The sequence below is a fragment of the Anarrhichthys ocellatus genome, unplaced genomic scaffold (genome assembly GCF_004355925.1).
Source record: "Anarrhichthys ocellatus isolate YVR2014 unplaced genomic scaffold, GSC_Weel_1.0 scaffold312, whole genome shotgun sequence".
In the NCBI taxonomy this organism is placed as follows: domain Eukaryota; kingdom Metazoa; phylum Chordata; class Actinopteri; order Perciformes; family Anarhichadidae; genus Anarrhichthys; species Anarrhichthys ocellatus.
Window position 1 is genome coordinate 15,295 of NW_022280322.1, and position 16,135 is coordinate 31,429.

Genomic DNA, 16,135 nt, shown 5'->3' on the forward strand with positions numbered 1-16,135 from the left:
GGTTTCAGGGGAGAGCCCAGACTAAGAGCGGTTCAAAACAACCCTTATGACAGTTAGCCCACGGACTTCAGCCACCTCGCCCAGACCAGGGAAACCGGGGCACCCTCCCGGAGCCAGACCCAGGAGGGGAGCTCGTAGGCGAGCGTCTGGTGGCCGGGCCTTCGCCCATGGGGCCCGGTCGGGCTCAGCCCGAAGAAACACCATGGAGCAGCCACCCTGTGGACTCACCACCCGCAGGGACAAGCATCGGGGTCAGGTGCAATGCAGACCAGGCGGCAGGTCGGGCAGGAGGCCCGGGCATGCCGATCGCCGGCAGCATAGACTAGCTCTAGGGACGTGGAACGTCACCTCGCTAGCGGGGAAAGAGCCAGAGCTGGTGCAGGAGGTGGAGCGATACCAGCTAGATATAGTTGGACTCACCTCCACACACAGCGTTGGCCCTGGACTTTGTCCTTTTCCGGAGTTGCCCAAGGTGAGAGGCGCCGGGCGGGAGTGGGGATACTCACGAGCCCCCGGCTGAGCGCCGCTGTGTTGGAGTTCTCCCCGGAGAACGAGAGGGTCGCCTCCATGCGCCTACGGGTTGCGGGGAGCAAGGCTCTGACTGTGGTTTGTGCTTACGCACCAAACAGCAGTTCAGAGTATCCGGCCTTCTTGGAGTCGGTGGGAGGGGTCCTGGAAAGGGCGCCGCCTACCGACTCCATAGTTCTCCTGGGGGACTTCAACGCTCACGTGGGCAATGACGGAGAAACCTGGCGGGGGGTGATTGGGAGGAACGGCTTGCCCGATCTGAACCCGAATTGTGTTTCGTTATTGGACTTCTGTGCGTGCCACGGTTTGGCCATAACGAACACTATGTTCGAACATAAGGTGGCTCATAAGTGTACCTGGTACCAGAACACCTTAGGCCGGATCAATGATCGACTTTGTAATCGTATCATTTGATTTGCGGCCGTATGTCTTGGACACTCGGGTGAAGAGAGGAGCAGAGCTGTCAACTGATCACCACCTGGTGGTGAGTTGGATCAGATGGCAGGGGAACCGGTTGGAGAGACCCAGCAAGCCCAAACATGTAGTGAGGGTGAACTGGGAACGTCTGGCGGAGGACCCTGTCCGGGAGGTCTTTAACTCCCACCTCCGGAAGAACTTCTCACACATCCCGAGGGAGGTTGGGGACACGGAATCCGAATGGACCATGTTCAAAGCCTCTATTGTGGACGCGGCCGCTAGGAGCTGTGGCCGGAAGGTCATCGGTGCCTGTCATAGCGGCAACCCGAGAACCCGGTGGTGGACACCGGAGGTGAGGGAAGCCGTCAAGCTGAAGAAGGAGACCTTCAAGGCCTGGTTGGCCCAGGGGTCTCCTGAAGCAGCTGACAGGTACCGGCAGGCCAGAAGGGCTGCAGCTGCGGTGGTCGCGAATGCTAAAACTCGGGTATGGGAGGAGTTCGGGGAGGCCATGGAGAAGGACTTTCGGTTGGCCTCAAGGAGGTTCTGGCAAACCATCCGACGGCTCAGAAAGGGAAAGCAGGGCTTACCCCAGGCTGTTCTCAGCAGGGGGGGGGAACTGCTGACGGGGGACATCGTCGGGCGGTGGAAAGAGCACTTTGAGGAACTCCTAAACCCGACCAACATGTCCTCTGCAGAGGAGGCAGCGCCTGAGGACCTAGGGAGAGGCTCACCCATATCCCTGGCAGAGGTCGCTGAGGTAGTTAAAAAGCTCCTTGGTGGCAAGGCGCCTCGGGTGGATGACATCCGCCCTGAGATGCTGAAAGCGCTGGACATAGTTGGGCTGTCCTGGCTGACACGCCTCTTCAATGTCGCATGGGGGTCGGGATCAGTGCCCATTGAATGGCAGACCGGGGTGGTGGTTCCCATCTTCAAAAAGGGGGACCGGAGAGTGTGCTCGAATTACCGGGGTATCACACTACTCAGCCTCCCGGGGAAGGCTTATGCCAGGGTGCTGGAAAGGAGGCTCCGACCGCTTGCCGAACCTCGGATTCAAGAGGAGCAGTGCGGATTCCGTCCCGGCCGTGGAACAGTGGACCAGCTCTTTACCCTCGCAAGACTACTGGAGGGGTTCTGGGAGTTTGCCCAACCAGTCTACATGTGCTTTGTGGACTTGGAGAAGGCTTTCGACCGGGTCCCTCGGGGGTTCTTGTGGGGGGTGCTGCGGGAGTATGGGGTGCCGGACCCGTTACAACAGGCGATCCGGTCTCTGTACGACTGCAGTAGGAGCTGTGTCCTGTTCTTGTGTCTTGTTCACGAGTGAGGGTAAGATGGAGCGGGAAGGCAAAGCTCTCAATTTACCACGCGGTCTACGTTCCTACCCTAACCTATGGTCACGAACTCTGGGTCATGACCGAAAGGACAAGGTCGCGGCTACAAGCGACCGAAATGAGTTTCCTCCGTAGGGTGGCCGGGCTCAGCCTTAGAGATAGGGTAAGGAGCTCGGTCATCAGGAGGGAGCTTGGAGTCGAGCCGCTACTCCTTCACGTCGAAAGGAGTCAGCTGAGGTGGTTCGGGCATCTAATTAGGATGCCTCCTGGACGCCTCCCACTGGAGGTTTTCCAGGCATGTCCAACTGGGAAGAGACCCCGGGGAAGACCCAGAACACGCTGGAGAGATTACATCTCCCAGCTGGCCTGGGAACGCCTCGGGATCCCCCAGAATGAGCTGGAACATGTTGCCGGTGAGAGGGAGGTCTGGGTCAGCCTGCTTGGCCTGCTGCCACCGCGACCCGACCCCGGATAAGCGGAGGAAAATGGATGTATGGATGGATAGTTTAATTGAAACTTGGTTTGGGAATAAGACCAACTGAAACAATAAGGGTCTTCATGGTGACTTAATTAAGATGACCAATCTTCAATAAGTGAACTTGCCATTAATGTCAAAATCTTGTTTTCAGACTATGATCATTTTATTAAATCTGGAGCCACTCTTTAGAGGTTTAACAACTTTAGGTAGTCGCACATGATCTTCATTACAATACCTTTCAAGGCTTTTTTTGTCATTCATTGATTGCTGTCAGGATGCAATGAAAAATTTAACAAAAATATCAAAACGTTTTTTTAAAAAGATTACCAACCCTACCTTTAACCACCTTTTAATGACCCGACAGAGCTGTTGACAGATCCATCATTGCAAGCATTGTCTGCTCAAGCTTTGTTCAATTCTACAGAACTTTATTTTTAGTTCTGGTCGAGTTTTCAAAGATTACGGACAGAAATACAGTCATGAATTCAATGCGTGTGAAATGATGCATGGAGCCCCTAGAATCTTCTGTGTGATTTGATGCAGTCATAAAACTTTAATCTTGTTTTTGAATATTTGATTTAGTCTATTTGTGATCTACCTTCACTGAAGAATGGCTCTGTCACCATCTGTAGTTCAAAACTAAATATACAAATAGTTTGATCACACTCCTCGTAGGACCACATCTACTGAACTGAGGATGTGACATGAAACCCTACCCGGGACGGCTGGAATCGGTTTTGGCTCTCCTGACATCAGACTGGACTGGAGAGCAAAAAGCAGCAGATGAGATGAAAAGATGGAGGGGGAGTTAGAGTCATGACAGCAGAGGAGAGCAGGAACAGGGGACTCGGCTATTCATCTGTCACTAATCCTGTATATCATTCCTTACCTCTGCCTGTCCGGCTCCATCCTACTTCCCCCTCTCTGCATCTGTCTTTGCTTTCATTCCTCGCATCTTGGTGCATTGTTGTATCTCATTTATCTTTTTTCCCCCTATCCTCCTATTCCTCCACTTCTTGCTCTGCGTTATTCTCTTTGTCTGCCTATCCATCGCTACTCATCCCTTCTCCTCCGGTTTCTTCTTTTTCTGCCCACACTTCCACCCATCTACGGCAGCAGACTTTCTTTGACTAAAAGCAGGAAACATCCAGGGGACTGAGACCTGCCAGGTGTGTGTGTTTGTGTTTGTGTGTGTGTGTGTGTGTGTGTGTGTGTGTGTGTGTGTGTGTGTGTAATTGACGCATGCCTCGAGGTCTGATATTTCAGTGTTTCAGCAAACAAGCACATTGTACAGCCTTGGGGATGGATGGATGGATATACGGTGTAGATGGATGGATGGATGGATTTAAATGAGAGGAAGTTGGTGTGATGGCGGTGCAGTTTTTGGAGGCAGCTGCCAGTGACAGCAATCACTCGGGGGATGGATTGGGAATAGAATCTGTCTGAGAAGAGGAAGGCAGATTATTCACAGATGTTTTCAGCTAGAGAGTTGTTTTGTAGTGCACAGCTCTGGTTGGACAAACTTTTCCTGCTGAAAGAATATTAAATGATTTACAGTGGAAACAGTTTATAGTAATCACGTCTGTACCGGTCAAATTGATCAGAATAAGCAGATGATTATTATAACTCATATTTTTGTCTATTTAATTAATTATTTTTCTTTGTTCTTTTCTTTTATTTAGCTTTATAGCTTATTTGCATTTGAATACATGATTATAAAGTTTTGAAACAGACAGCTTCGCTATTTACTGAATAGATTGTTTCAAATTACCGTACAACTCTTTCAAACGCTTTTGAAATGACTGTAAATGAAATGACGGTACTGTGTATAATTCAAATACACTGTAGCCCTGCTCAAAGTGGACATTAAATGACCGAGAATTATCAATCAGCGTTGCCACATGGGAAATATTGAACTATTGTACCTGTTGGGAACGAAGAGGAGCGTGTTTGAGTTATCAGCATATAAGAAAACAAAATTATTGACATCAATAGAATTATTAATGTCAGTAAGATTATTAACGAATCGCCACCTTAACGTGGTGGAGGAGTTTGAGTGGCTCAGTGATCCTGGGAGCTATGTTGTCCGGGGCATTAGCCCCTGGTAGGGTCTCCCAAGGCAAACAGGTCTCGGGGGAGAGCCCAGACTAAGAGCGGTTCAAACAACCCTAATGATAAGCAGCCCACGGACTTTAGCCACCTCGCCCGGACCAGGGAAACCGGGGCACCCTCCCGGAGCCAGACCCAGGAGGGGAGCTCGTCGGCGAGCGTCTGGTGGCCGGGCCTTCGCCCATGGGGCCCGGTCGGGCTCAGCCCGAATAAACAGCATGGAGCAGCCACCCTGTGGACCCACCACCCGCAGGGACAAGCATCGGGGTCGGGTGCAATGCAGACCGGGCGGCGGGTCAGGCGGGAGGCCTGGGCGAGCCGATCGCCGGCGGCATAGACTAGCTCTAGGGACGTGGAACGTCACCTCGCTAGCGGGGAAAGAGCCAGAGCTGGTGCAGGAGGTGGAGCGATACCAGCTAGATATAGTTGGACTCACCTCCACACACAGCGCTGGCTCTGGAACCAAGCTCCTGGAGAGAGGTTGGACTTTGTCCTTTTCCAGAGTCGCCCAAGGTGAGAGGCGCCGGGCGGGAGTGGGGATACTCACGAGCCCCCGGCTGAGTGCCGCTGTGTTGGAGTTCTCCCGGGAGAACGAGAGGGTCGCCTCCATGCGCCTACGGGTTGCGGGGAGCAAGGCTCTGACTGTGGTTTGTGCTTACGCACCAAACAGCAGTTCAGAGTATCCGGCCTTCTTGGAGTCGGTGGGAGGGGTCCTGGAAAGGGCGCCACCTACCGACTCCATAGTTCTCCTGGGGGACTTCAATGCTCACGTGGGCAATGATGGAGAAACCTGGCGGGGGGTGATTGGGAGGAACGGCTTGCCCGATCTGAACCCGAATGGTGTCTCGTTATTGGACTTCTGTGCGTGCCATGGTTTGGCCATAACGAACACCATGTTCGAACATAAGGTGGCTCATAAGTGTACCTGGCTGACAGGTACCGGCAGTCCAGAAGGGCTGCAGCTGCGGTGGTCACGAATGCTAAAACTCGGGTATGGGAGGAGTTCGGGGAAGCCATGGAGAAGGACTTTCGGTTGGCCTCAAGGAGGTTCTGGCAAACTATCCGACGGCTCAGGAAGGGAAAGCAGGGCTTACCCCAGGCTGTTCTCAGCAGGGGGGGGGAACTGCTGACCCGGACAGGGGACATCGTCGGGCGGTGGAAAGAGCACTTTGAGGAACTCCTAAACCCGACCAACATGTCCTCTGCAGAGGAGGAAGCGCCTGAAGATCTAGGGGGAGGCTCACCCATATCCCTGGCAGAGGCCGCTGAGGTAGTTAAAAAGCTCCTTGGTGGCAAGGCGCCTCGGGTGGATGACATCCGCCCTGAGATGCTGAAAGCGCTGGACATAGTTGGGCTGTCCTGGCTGACACGCCTCTTCAATGTCGCATGGGGGTCGGGATCAGTGCCCATGGACTGGCAGACCAGGGTGGTGGTTCCCATTTTCAAAAAGGGGGACCGGAGGGTGTGCTCGAATTACCGGGGTATCACACTACTCAGCCTCCCGGGGAAGGCTTATGCCAGGGTGCTGGAAAGGAGGCTCCGACCGTTTGTCGAACCTCAGATACAAGAGGAGCAATGCGGATTCAGTCCCGGCCGTGGAACAGTGGACCAGCTCTTTACCCTCGCAAGACTACTGGAGGGGTTCTGGGAGTTTGCCCAACCAGTCTACATGTGCTTTGTGGACTTGGAGAAGGCTTTCGACCGGGTCCCTCGGGGGTTCTTGTGGGGGGTGCTGCGGGAGTATGGGGTGCCGGACCCGTTACAACAGGCGATCCGGTCTCTGTACGACTGCAGTAGGAGCTGGGTCCGCATTCTCGGCAATAAGTCAGACACGTTCCCGGTGGGTGTTGGCCTCCGCCAGGGCTGCCCTTTGTCTCCGGTCCTGTTCGTGACTTTCATGGACAGGATATCTAGGCGCAGCCTGGGGGTGGAGAACGTCAGGTTCGGGGGTCTCGGGATCGCCTGTCTGCTGTTTGCAGATGATGTGGTCCTGTTAGCCTCCTCAGATCGTGACCTCCAGCATTCACTGGGGCGGTTTGCAGCCGAGTGTGAAGCGGCGGGGATGAGAGTTAGCACCTCCAAATCTGAGGCCATGATGCTCTGCCGGAAACCTGTGGATTGCTCCCTCCAGGTGGGGACGGAGGGCCTACCTCAAGCGAAGGAGTTCAAGTATCTTGGGGTCTTGTTCACGAGTGAGGGTAAGATGGAGCGGGAGATCGACAGATGGATCGGTGCGGCTGCAGCAGTAAAGCAGGCGCTGCACCGGACCGTCTTGGTGAAGAGGGAGCTGAGCCGGAAGGCAAAGCTCTCAATTTACCACTCGGTCTACGTTCCTACCCTCACCTATGGTCACGAACTCTGGGTCGTGACCGAAAGGACAAGGTCGCGGTTACAAGCGGCCGAAATGAGCTTCCTCCGTAGGGTGGCCAGGCTCAGCCTTAGAGATAGGGTAAGGAGCTCGGTCATCAGGAGGGAGCTTGGAGTCGAGTCGCCACTCCTTCGCGTCGAAAGGAGTCAGCTGAGGTGGTTCGGGCATCTAATTAGGATGCCTCCTGGACGCCTCCCACTGGAGGTTTTCCAGGCATGTCCAACTGGGAAGAGACCCCGGGGAAGACCCAGAACACGCTGGAGGGATTACATCTCCCAGCTGGCCTGGGAACGCCTCGGGATCCCCCAGAATGAGCTGGAACATGTTGCCGGTGAGAGGGAAGTCTGGGTCAGCCTGCTTGGCCTGTTGCCACCGCGACCCGACCCCGGATAAGTGGAGGAAAATGGATGGATGGATGGATAATAACGGGGCACCACCCTGCGAACAGGGACCAATAACAAACTATAAATTAAGTCTCATAATTAGTGTTCACTCACAATGTAAATAGTCAAAGTACTATTACACATTCAGAGTGAAAGTGAAGGTTTAAGTTCGAGCCACAGACCACATATCCAGCTATTATCAAAATACACATGCACAAAGTAATCACAGACAGGAAGTGTGTGTGTGTGTGTGTGTGTGTGTGTGTGTGTGTTTGCATGCAGTGTGTGTGTAGGGGAGGGCGAGTGAAAAGCTCAGACAACGTATGATGTAATCTAAAACGTGGCGAAGTCTAAAATGGCGGTAGACAATAGAGATCTCGTTATCTACACGTGTCTGAAGCCATTAGCGCAACTCCTGAGCTACATTAGCTTAAAGCTATATGTGTGTGGGGGTTAGTAAAAGAAGAGAGAAAGCAAACAAAACAAAATAAATCCTCCAAAAAACAAATTAAGATCCTCCCCGCCGTGGTGGAGTACAGAAGATTGCTCTCTCATCTACAGAAACAGAGCTGACGACTCTCTGATTCGCACAGCCACGGTCCTGACCTCTGAACTGATGAGAAACAACTTCCGGCCTCACCAGCGATGAAACATCTCAACACGATTGCAGCAGAATTGAAATACACAGCATTAACGATCTCGGTCGTTCATCTCGGCGATTGTTGAGCATACACCACGTTATAAAAATGGCAAAGTAACTTAAGCAACACAAACAAGATAAGAAACACAACAGACTAAATCTGCTCAGACTCTATTTGCCTTACTATGAGTCGATTTCGTGGCGGTCGATGCGGTCCTTCTGAGTTTCTATGCTGACTCAGGCTACGCAGCTGTTGGGAATAACATAGCCTCAAAAAGGGGGCACCAATATGTTGGGAACGTAAAGGAGCATGTTTGGGTTATCAGCATCTAAGAAACTAAATTCTTGACATCAATAGAATTATTAATGTCAGTAACAATTATTAATGATTATTAATAATAACGGGGCACCACCCTGCGAACAGGGACCAATAACCAAACGATAAAACTAAGTCTCATAATTAGTGTTCATCATTCTCGCAATGTCAATAGTCTGAGTACTATTACACATTCAGAGTGAAAGTGAAGGTTTAAGTTTGAGCACAGACCACATATACAGCTATTATCACAATACATGCACAAAGTAATCACAGACAGCTGCTCTTTAAAATATAACAGTTTATTACGTTCTAATATTAATGATCTAGTCAACTAATATCTAAACTAACAACAACTATACATTCATGAGCACGCTATCTAAAATCAACAGACGATTGAAAAGAGGGGGGGAAGTGTGTGTGCGCGTGTGTGTGTGTGTGTGTGTGTGTGTGTGTGTGCGTAAGGGGGAGGAGCGAGGGAACAGCTCAGCGACGTATGACGTAGTTGGGACGTAGTGACGTCTCTCATGCGTGAGACTCAAAAATGGCGGATAGCCAACAGGAGACCTGGCGTCTATACGTGCCGGTAGCCGTTTAGCAAAGTAGCTACATTAGCTCAAAGCTATATGTGTGTGTGTGTGTGTGTGTGTGTGTGTGTGTGTGTGTGTGTGTGTGTGTGTGTGTGTGTGTGTGTGTGGATTAGTAAAAGAGAAGGGAAAGGAACAAAACAAAATGAAATAAAAAAAAAGATTAAGATCCTCTGCGCCGCGCTGGAGTACGGAAGATTGCTCTCTCAGCCAGGGGAGCAAGAACCGCGACTCTTTGTCTCAGCCGGCGGTTCTGACCTCCTGAACTGATGAGAAGCAACTTCGACCTCACTGCGGCTGTCTCGACACGAATCACGGTAGCATAGAATACACGGTAACTTCTACACAACACTAGCAATTTCAGGGATCGCCAGTGTCGGTGATCATAAAGCATATACCACGTTATAAAAATGAACAGTACTTTAAGCACACAAACATAAAATAAACACAAATGAACTCTCTCTAACTCTATTTCACCTTACGGTACGATGCAATCGTGATGATTGAGGGGGGTTCTTCTGAGAGGTTCTTCTGAGCTTCGTTGGGCCCAGGCAGCGCGGCTGCGGGAGGTGTTCTCTCGGTAGGAGAGATTCGCTGTTGTCTGGATAAGGGATTTTCGCGTCCTTATGTCCGGAGCAAACGAGGCGCTTGGTGGAGATTGGAAGTTCTCTCTCTCTCTCTCTCTGAAGAAGTCTTGCTTCTTCACTTCTGCAGGACTAAAAAGGGGTTCGCTTCGTGGATACGAACAAAGATAAAATAGACAGTTTGGTGAATTCGGCCAGCGAATATAAACTGTTAAACCTAGGATTTGGTTGAAAAGGGAAACAACGTTGGTGTGCTCCCTAGCTCGACGGAGGTCGAAGGGAAAAAGCATTGAGGTGGGGGTTGCTGGTAGTTTTGTAGAATGGTGGCTGAACCACAGGGGTCCTGGGGTGTCTTGGCTCTCGGCCAATTAGATTGCAGCGCTGCTTTCAGGTACCTTCAGGAACACATAGTTTTCGGGGGGAGGAAACTCACACCCTAATGTGAATTTCTTCAGAGCTGGGGGTTTGGTGCTCAAACTACAATCAGGATGAAACCTTTTCTTGCAAAAGGGAAGGCCTGACTCTCTTTGTTCCACAGCACATGTCGAAGCCATATAGTCAGATCCCAACACAGCTCCGTGCTGCGCGATGACGACACTCTCTGTGTGTCAGAGATATTTCCTTCAGTTCGTTAAGGGAATTTCTCGGCCTTGTAACCGGCATGGATCGGCTTGGATGGGAAATAGAAGTCGTCCTCTTTCTCTGAAGAAGTCCGTTTCTTCACTTCTGCAGGAAAATTGTCCGCTTGCTCTTCCAGGATGCGAACAAAAACAAAACAACGAAACAGTCCAGTAGATTCATCCAGTGAATATAAAACTGTTTAACCTAGGATTTTCTTTTTAAACACAGCAACGTTGCGTGTTGAATCACATCGAATGGCATAGAGATGGGGGAGCAAGGCTGTTTTATGGAAACAGGGGCTGAGCCACGGGGGTCCTGGGGCGTCTGTGGCCCTTTGTGGCCCAATAAGAGCAGCGGCGTGTTCTCTCAACCAAACTACCTCAGAATTTCACAAGGATGTGTGAAATAGTTTTATTGGGCGTTTGGCCCTTATCAACCCCAAATCACAAATTCCTTTGTCTCAAAGCACATGGCGAATCCAAACACATGGCCCCAACATACCAGAGGCTTAAGATTAGCTAATTTTGAGGAAAATGATTGTATGCGAATCATAACCAAGATACGTTGGTGTTTTTTAAGCATACTAGTGATGTAAACTCTCCTTAAATAAGCATTGAGTGGCAGCCATGCTCCTGAGTCACATATGATTAACATCATAGCCTACACAGAGCATGATTGGCTGGAAAGAAGTCTCCTTAGAAGAGATGCGTGAACATAGACGTAGGATCCATATTTTGCGATCTGGAAATGAATGAAAATGAGACACCGCAGATCAAAATCAACCACTAATTGTTTGCGTCACAAAATTGTCAAACCACCGTAGATCATAGCACTTTTGGCATTATTGATCGTACATCACAGAGAACAAAGTTATCTTACAAACCCGATAACTATGGTACATCTGGCAACACTCATGAATCCATAATGCTTTCTCCAGTCATGTTTGTTTTCTGCTTTCATCACTAAAAGCAGTGACTGTTTACAAGGTAAACAAGGTAAGCGGAGGAACACCCAGGGGCCAACCTCCGGTTCTGTCGAGTGAAGCGAGTGCGGAAGTGTCTTAAAACTTGTATTCTTTGTACTGACCAGCAGGGGGCGACTCCTTCGTTTCCAAAATGAAGTATGATTGTATAGAAGTCTATGAGAAAATGACTCTACTTCTCTCTTGATTTATTACCTCAGTAAACATTGTAAACATGAGTTTATGGTCTCAATCTCTAGTTTCAAGTCTTCTTCAACACAGCATGATGTTCATTTAGTAAATTATGGTTCATTTAGAGTCAAATAGACCATAAAGCAGAGTATGCTTTAGGGCGGACTAACTGTGATTGGCAGGTCGCTGCCACTATCAGAGACACATACGGTGTCTCTACGTCACTCATCTGCATTCCAAATATGGTAACTTCTCTTCATTGGTTGCGAAAAAAACATGGTGATGGCCATGGTGATGGTCCAAAAAAAAATTATAATAATCATAAATTATACAAATATTTGTGTTTTTGAACTATGGAATGTACCCAGTAATATGTGTAAAATATGATATCTGCGCAAAATATATGCTTTTCCTGCTCGTCCTCTCCGCCTGTGTGCTCGTCTGCTTGTGCTCTCCGCCTGTGTGCTCGTCTGCTTGTGCTCTCCGCCTGTGTGCACGACACGTCTCAGAACGCGCAGCTAGGGGGGCAAAATCGTTTTGGCCCAAAAGAGTCTATGAAGCAGTTTAGCCAATTGCTGATTAAAGATATAAATGAGTGACATACAATTTAGCCAATCAGCGCCCTCAAATACATTCAGCGGGGATTTGGCCCCCCTATCTCCGCGTTCTCGTCAGGAGAAGTCTCTACAGGCGAGCGCGAGTGCCAGCGCCAGCGCGAGCACTACTCCTCCAAGTCTCGTTTGAGAGGAGAACTTTGGCGGAGATTCTGCAGGCCAAAGAGCTGATATCAGATCAGCCTGACCCCACAATCAGACAGCAGACTAGCGGGAAAGGGAAGCAGTACATGCGAAGCTTCTGTACTAGCTGTACACCAGACAGGTTTGGCTAGCTGGATGACGTCATGCTAATAATTTATTTAGCTTTTTAAAACAACGGGGGCAGATTCAGCATGGACAGTTACGGGAGTGAGGGATGAGGAAGTAAGGAAACATGAGAACACCAGGGCACACATGGAGAACTCTGTCAAGCTACATATTAGGCAAAGTGAACATCTTTTCTTCTACATAGTTGTCCTCAGTCTCATCTGCTTAACTTGGTCATGGAGACATCAACATTTAATTGAGATGGTAAATTAACAGTGAAAACTCATAGCTTAATTTAACATCAGTATTCATATTTACACTTCATGTTTACTTCTCCTGATCTTTACCTCCTATAACAAGGTCCATAGGGCATCTCAATAAATAAACATGTTATATTATATTATATAAGTGTGATTTACTGCTTTTTTTCGTGTTGGAATAAATATTAAATATTTAACTGCAAAGTAGTAGTGCGTGTTTGATACTATTTTTTTTCATTAAATCATACTGGGATGTTTGCTGAAATTGATAGGATGGCCCTACCTAGAAAATTTTCCACCAGCCGCCACTGAGTCTATGCCTAAACCTAGTTTTTTTGGGACTATATTTGTTAATATTTTGGCAAACTGGGACCATAAAAACTATTACCAGTTTTTGTTTGCAGTGCATCCATCCATGTGCAGCATCCATGAGCTGTGTGTCACGACCTCTGCTGCTGCCGTTCACTGCTGCCCGTGTTGTTAAGCGCCCAAATCAGCTGCCAAACTACAACAGCTAACTTCCTGTTCTTTAGTTGTAGACAGTCCTTCAACATTGAGAGATATGATGGTCAGTGCTGGCCTTGGAGGTGGGCATTGGCCTCTCTTCCTGCTCCGGACTGGAGGGCTGCTGTCGTTTGTTGAGCTTCTGGACATCATTGTCTTTCACTCGGCTTCAGTGTCTTTGGTAGAATTTGCAGGTTTATATAAACCTGACAGGGATCGCGAACGTGAACGATTCTACCATGATCCCCAAATATCTGCCCTCTACTACCCAACCCTTGCAACACAAAAGACCTTGCAGTGTTCAATAAAAATGCAAAGGACTGTGTAAAGAAATGGGAAACTCATATAACCATCACGCTTCAGTGAAACGAAAAGAAGAGAACTTCCTGTTGTTTTTTAGAACCCCAGCATGCACCTGCCTCTATTCCATCTGACACAGTCTTTGCCTCACGTGTCCTCCCTCAAAGTTATAGACTAAACTCCTTATCAATTTATCATAAAATAATCATCAGATAAATTGATAATGGAAATAATTGGCCCCTTAAAAGTGTTTGTTTTATGAGATATAGACATCTGCCTGTGTGCCAGTGCTAGTACAGTACTACAGCACACACACACAAACATACACACACATATGCGTCCATTTGAGTGAGCTTCATCAAAGAAACAGTGAGCATGCAACACACATTTCACGTATTTCTACATCATCAGTAGTGTGTGTGTGTGTGTGTGTGTGTGTGTACGGGTGCTGATGAGTGTGAAAGCGGAGTACAGCTGTGAGCAGACAGGCTAGTGCAGAGCACACACTCTAGACCTCACACACACTCACAGACCAGGGAAACACGTTTCTCTGTGTCCTCACACTGTTTCTTTGATGAAGTTCACTCACTCTGTGTGTGTGTGTGTGTATACGTGTTAGTGTGAGTGAGAGAGAGAGAGAGAGAGTATCAAATGGACAGATGTCCCCACTCTCTGTCCCACAGATGGACTCTGTGATGCCACAGTGTCCTTGTCCAGGATTCACAGGATGCTTGGACACACGCAGGCAAACTGAACCCAACTGGGCCCTTGACTGAGTTTCTGAGTATGTGTGTGTGTGTGTGTGAGTGTGTGTGTGTTTGCTAGAGTATCTAGTGTATCAACAGAGAAAAGACTGTGTCTAGTGTAACACTGTGTGTAGATCAGAGCTCTAGAAATCTTGTCCAATCCTTCCGCTACTTTCTGCTGAGACCCCCACTGCACTCACTGCTTATACAATTACACCATTACAGAGAGCTCACACACACAGAGAAAAACAGAGTGTGTGAGTGTGTGTGTGCGTGTGTGTGTGTGTGTGTGTGCGTGCGTGCATGCATGTGTGTGTCCTGGGACCTGCCATGAGTTACATGAATCGTGCTGTGGGCCAACATGTCCCCAATCTGCCTCTCAGCAGAGAGGTATGGGGTTGAAGACACAGTCGGCGTCACACAGGTGGAGCCAAGGCCAGGGGAAGGGCAGATTAAAGGAGTAGTGCACCTCAAATCCGGCCAACGGTAGTTTCTACATCCTCTGTCTCTCCTGTGTTTCCAGCCTCATCTTACCTCTGACTCGTTAAGTCACACAGTTGCAATGTAGCGCATGCTGGGACTGTTTAAAAGAAGCTTGGTGGGTGGAGCATTCAGACTGCATTGGCGGGATTTTGACTTTTGACTGTTTTGGCATTATTGTTCGTATTGGTCATGATAATGTTGTACTCACAGGAAATAGATCTAAGAAGAAACCAGCAGTCAGACCTCCAGGTTAGTCAAATTTATTTGGAAAAGACAAATAAGGTAAAGATTAAAATCATGACCCCCAAACCGTCTCTCTTCAACATCCAACACAGTTTGCAGACCCACTTCTTGCTTCAACTGTGATCTACTTTAGTTAAGGGACGTTCTCACTCCCAACTCGTCAAATACGGCCGTTTGATCAGCGACTGTTTGCGTTAAATTATGCAATGTGGTCTCATCCATTGTTTGTAGCATTACCTACAGAAAATAATGCACTGTAATTCGTAGCTATCCCGTGAAATGTTTTCATATGTTGTCCACGTAATCAAGATCGAGGCAGTATAATGGCCGTTAAAGCGCACACAGGGCGGGCGGGAGTGGAGGTGCATGGGTTCAGCAAACAGTGATCTTTCCAAGAGACCGCTGTTCGTTCGCATGTGAAACGAGAAGTCAACGTTGATGTTTTTGTCACTTAACTTCGTACTTCAGTAACGGCACTTTTGTGGTTATTTTAACCCAAACAAGGATATTTTCCTAAGGTTTCCTCGGTTTGTTGCCTAAACCTAACTGAGATTCCTGTGAAGGCAGAAGTTTATTTTGAAAAGTCTGTATGCATTTAACAAGTGTAAATTGACACGTGTTGCTGGCTTTTGTAGGACTAATGAAGAGTAACTTTTTGAAGGATATCAGACAAACCGATGAGGATACATTGCCCTAGTGGCTGCAGTAAATATGACTGGAGAAAAGACAGATGACATAGTATAAAGAGTGACAAAGTGGGTTTAGGGAGGTCAGTGTGGATGGAAGTATAGGTCAAACACAGGACTTTCAAGCAGGGATCGCAGTTATTGTCTCGTACCATAACTGACTTATTTCAGCTTACGTATGCGTCATTGACAGAAAAACTACAGTTTTAAGGCTGCAGAAGATTTAGAGACTGCAACCAGTGGAGGCAACCCCCCTGCAAAGAAAACAGCGCTCACTAACTCCACTTAAAATTGATCGAGCGTTTTGTACGTTATAGCATCTGGGCGCCAACAGGGACGTCGTGGTGCATTCAGGTGTACATTGTGAAATCTGAGAAAGTCAAACTGTTGTTTTAAAGTATCCTCCTGCCATCTGGTGGATCTTCTTTTTTAATTAACAATGATTCAATAATTAAAATTGGACCATATGGCCTTGGTGTGGGCACATAAAAAGAAAACGGTATTCGTCATGGTAACATGCAAGAATTTGAAAATGTTC

General features: G+C 48.6%; 1 protein-coding gene across 1 annotated transcript in view; it reads left to right on the forward strand.

Moving 5' to 3' along the window:
* Positions 1-220: 220 nt before the first annotated feature.
* Positions 221-16,135, forward strand: part of LOC116401275 (metallophosphoesterase domain-containing protein 1-like) — a 41,108-nt gene continuing 25,193 nt past the window's right edge. The window contains exon 1 of the mRNA XM_031879599.1: positions 221-256. The gene's annotated coding sequence lies outside the window, so the exon portion shown is untranslated. The remainder of the gene's footprint in view (positions 257-16,135) is intronic.